Raw genomic sequence first — 4,958 nt, forward strand, 5'->3', positions numbered from 1 at the left:
GTGCTGGAGGTGCCCCAGGGCTCCCGAGCTGGTACTGGCTCCTTTCGGCGGGGCGCTGCGGTTAGAACATGGGCCGTTCATGAGGAGCACTCTGGGCGGCAAATCTGTGCATCCCATGTGAATGATCAAGTTTAAAACTCCACGAGGGCATTGCTTGGAGTTCTGCCCCTCCGAGTACCTCTACCCCGCTGCTATCCCCTTAGGAGTGGTACCAGACTCATGAAGCGGTTGCATCCTTGTAAGTAGCTGAACGCGCCACAACTTGACCTCAGTGGAAGTGTTTGGACTGTGTAAATGACATAGGAATTCGGGGTTTGCCAACATTTGGAGTCCTGCAGGGAACCTCTCTCCCACTCGTGTACCTACCTGGCATGGTTCTGGCTCCTGTTCCCCTGCCCATACGCCATGTGTGTTGGGGGAGTGCGGTTCAGTAGAGGTAAAAGTCCATCACCGTCAGTGGACATGTCCCTCTAGGTCCCTGTGACTAGCCACAGGAGCTCAGCTACGGAACGTTCTCCAGGGTCCACTTGATCCAGTTTTACCGTTAAAGCCCTTGGGCAGCGAGGGAAAGTTTGTTCCTAAGGTGCTTATGAGCCAGTACACAGCCTAGGACAGCGGAAGGCATGGGCTATATAGACCTCGCCTTGTTCTCGCTGTGGTGCATCACAGTCATGCTCTGTGCAAGCTTTACAACGCCTTGTCGTGCATGGATCTCCCCAAGCTCTCCGGGTCTCCCTGGCATTCACAGTGAATACCCCTGTCTCAGTTCCTGGTCTGTTGCTCTTTTTTTTGGCCGCTGAGATGACTTCTCAAACCTTTTCAGGGAGCCCCGTTGCCTTCAGACATGACCAGGGGCACGTGGTCTCCTTTCTTTTTTGGAAAAGACCCGGAACCCACCACATGGGAGCCCCATGAAATCGTGCCCCCTTGGAGGGATGAGGTTGTGTGGCTGTGTGTCATTGGCTTGACCCGGCTCGGGTGCACATTTGATCGTGGACAGACTGTGGTGCGTTGTTGCCTTCTAGGGATTATAACATATACCTCTATGTTTAGTGCACACGCCTTTTATTTCATGCTTCCCAGAAGGATCTTTCCAAAGTTTAAGTTCCCACAACACTCTCATATAGGAACAGAGGCCACAGCAAGTCACGCAGAGCGGAATAGAAGTCCAGGGCCTGACCTTTTCTTAGAGTCCAGTGAGCGCAAGACTGTTAGAGACGCAGGGGTGGGCACACTTTTTGGCCTCCGAGGCCTGTCATAAAGTAACGATAGGTAAGGGGTAATTTTCTTTTTACCCCGGCAAGAGGGTGAACAAAGGGAGGGAACCAAAACCACTGGACCAAGAGGGACAATCAGAGACATGGGAATTTTTTGTTAAAGTCTGGGGAGGGGAACTGGAAACTCGGAGGTCTTTTTGTTTTCCTCAGGCGTTGTGAGTAAAACAAAAGCTTTTTTCTTCTAACTCATCTTCTTTCAACAAATATTTTCTACGTATCATTGTGTGAGGGTAGCAAAAGGGAACCAAAGTAATGATCTTGTGATGCTGCTTGGGATTTGGTATTTACAATGGGTTGTGGATTGCCTGACTCTATGGTTAATTGGGCTATCTTTTAAAACAGCGACTTCGTTTATGTTCATGTTTCTTGATAACAAGAGCTGGTATCTGATCTCTTTAAAGCAGGGTATTTATTGTTTGTATTTTCTTTTCTGTTTTATATACTAAAGTTTTTCTTTTGACAACTTGTGGAAGTTTCTCTTATTCCTTAGTGAGGCAAAGGGGAAGCAATTTTTCTGTGCCGGAGTCATGTTACAATCTGTGAACAGGATAGGAAGGCGGGAAAGTTACGGGGGAGAGAGGGAGGGGAAATCAGCTCTGTCCCGCTGGAGGCTTAAGGTTTGGGTCTCTTTGGGAGAGACGGAGACAAGTTCTTGGTATTGCATGAAGAGATTGCATTTCATCCCTCAAGCGGTAACAACGAAGAGAAGAGGGAGGAGGGAGGGGAATATCATTCCTTTGGCCGGTAGAAAACACGAAAACTCATACTTCTGAAGTCTTTCGGGGAGGTCCTTCCCAGGGAACTGTTGGGTGAGGCAGAGAGGGGGTCCCCCTCCCAAGGAATTTGGGGGAGCCCAGGGCTGATAGTAAGCCTCAATAATACTGGTGGCAGCGAAATAGATCACCAAGCTGTGTATAACGCTGTGGAAGGTTCAAGTAAGCACCCAGTTTGTAACAATGCATAAAGTCCAGATTTGGGACAGACGTTTACCCAAAGAGCCAGCAATCGGGGGTTGCGCAAGCTGTAATGGAGGTTCTCCGCGTTAGGAAGGTGCCTTCAAAGAACCTGGCCCACAGCCATCCGTTCCCGGCTCCATTTATTCCCCACCCACCTGACTGCCCACCTACATCTAATTCCAGCCTGGGGATGTCCTTGTTTTGGCCTAGAATGGCCCCAAGCAGGTCCAAGCAGGCATACCAGAGAATCAGTTCGTCTGTATGAGCTTTTTGCGGCCTTCTGCCATGTCTCTGGGCTGGCAAAGTCAGCTAATGGGGAAAAGTCAAGAGACACAACGCAGTCTTTTGTCGTCTTTAATAGTCGACATAATAGTCTATCTGGGTTTTGATGGACCTTCCCCCCTGCTAGGCCGGGTGTAAACAATTTGGTTCCCATACGCACTGTACCTAGGTAGAAAGTCTCTCTCGTACGGCCCGCGCCGCCTCCTGGCTCCTTTCCCCTTGGACCAGCCCCTCGCAGGACCCTGGCCTAACTGCCCCTTCGGGATCTCAGCAGCGCCACCCTCACTACCCCCGCACCCTCTACCTGCTCCCCAGACCGCGCTCTGCCCCTACTCCAGCAAGCAGGAAGCTCGCAGTATTCCGTGAGAGACACTACGAGAAGCTGTGGCTCCCCACGCGCCCAGTGGGAGTGGCGGTCCAGAGCATGGGCAGACAAGTGGCGTGCTTGGTGCAGGGGACGGAAGGCAAAGCAGGGGAGGGGCAACGGACTAGGCTCCCGGGCCAAGGACTATGGGCAGACAGGACGGTGGCCCATGGGCATATTGGCCCATAGTCTGCACAAACACATTCATCTAAACTTGCAGGATCCACGATGGCCCAAGGGGCAGGACAGACCATCGGAACTCAGGCCTATTTGACCTACTCCTAGCAACTGTGAATGCGTAATTACATCTCCAGCGCACAAGTTGTAGCTCTTAAGCCGATGTTTTACGTGGTGGGATCGTTCTGAGTTGTCCCACCCTAGTAAGAGAGGCCGCTAGGAGTTTACCTCTCACAGATCACCACTCGCCTCAGAGCTTCACCAGCAGCTGTAAAGAGGACGCCGTGCCCACCACTGGGCTAGAAACCCCTTTCAGTATATCATGCTCGGACAGAGCGTGATTTCTCTGCCCCTTAGCGGAAAAGTAGCCTCTGTCCTCAGGGTGCAATTCTTTGCAGCAGAGGTTCCGCTGGTGGCACATAGCCCTGCAGAGCTGGGCACAGCTGCCCCTAAGATGTGCCTGCTGCGACATCCAAGCAGTGGCCCTTGGGAGCTGTTTCCCTGTGGTGTCTGCTGCCACGCAAAAGGTCCTCTTCCACGCAAGCAAGAGGGCCGTCATAAATAAAAAACTGTGCTCTGGTTTGCATGGAGCGGTTGTCAGGAGGGTTGTCAAGAGAAGGGCTGACATCAGAGATTCCCGTCCCTATAAGATTATTGTGTACAGTGGGCAGGATTTTCTCATGCTGCAAAGAACAAGAGGGCCCGCAGACAACCCGGAGCCTTAGGTACTTGACCAGTTGCTAGCACTGCTGGGGTCGGGGAGGGAGGATCGGGAGGGGGGCGATTGGCTTCTTTCGGGTTGCCATTTTCCCCAGGGTGGCCTCGTTTGAGAGCCAGAAGTGCTGAGATCTCGCGGGCTAGGAGAGAAGGCCTAGAGCGAGTGGGCCCTGAGTAACGCCAGTCCGGAGCTGAGTTCCTCTTCGCCAAGGGAACAGGAGCCAGCTACCAAGTCATTCGCTCGGCGGACGAGAGCCTGCACAGCAGAGGAAACGGCGGCCTATAATCCGCAAATGAATGGCGAGAATCTGCGCGGCCGCAAGAGTAATCTACCGGGGCTTTCGTCCGCAGCACAAGCTGCGACTTCCTGCAGTGGAACATCCGTATGGAGAAAGCGGGGATGGTGGTGGCCAGACTCCTCAGCACTGGGCAAGCCGACCCTCACCAACCTCATGAACAGCGCCTGGGGCCAGTGGGGCATTCTTCTGAATCCAGGACAAGGAAGTGGAGTGTGTAAGAGCATAGATGCCAAGAGTTATCGGGGAGGAGGCTGATGGAGCTAGAAAATCCGAGAAGGTGATGTACTTCCTCTCCCCTCACCGATGCTCGACCAGCCACCTCAAGTGCTAACCTTCGATGTAAAGTGTGCAAACGTAGCCGATCCACTCATCCGGCAGATGTTACTTTCCTCACTCTTGCCTCAACCGTATTATCGTCTTCATGTTTCTTCTCTCACTTGATTCGTGATTGGTCATTTTTTAAAGGAACAGCACAAACAAAAAAATTTTGCATTGTTGATCCCTGGCAGTCATCTGGTTTGCGAAGAGCCAAGTGAACATAATGCGCGCCTGGTTGCCCCGACATGTCTCCGGGAGACTTCCCACAGAGTTTGTCATTGTGGCTGAATGAGGAGAGGGACCGGTTTGCGTTAGTAGCCGCAGATACGCTAGGTAGAGTAAATGCATCTAGTATTACATCTAGGTTTCGCCTGTGCAAGGCGAGCTGTTGACCATGGGCAACGCCGTTTTGTTGAGATTCGGGCCGACCGGCTGGCTGGAAAGCTGGTGGGACGACTGCTTGCTCGACCGCGAGCCGAGGCGAGCCGGACTGCTTACCACCATAGATGTTTATTAGTCCAGTGGGGAAATATTAAAGGTATCTCTACTGCACGTGGCATGTGGAGGT

The sequence above is a fragment of the Chelonoidis abingdonii genome, chromosome 1, assembly GCF_003597395.2.
Source record: "Chelonoidis abingdonii isolate Lonesome George chromosome 1, CheloAbing_2.0, whole genome shotgun sequence".
Lineage (NCBI taxonomy): Eukaryota > Metazoa > Chordata > Testudines > Testudinidae > Chelonoidis > Chelonoidis abingdonii.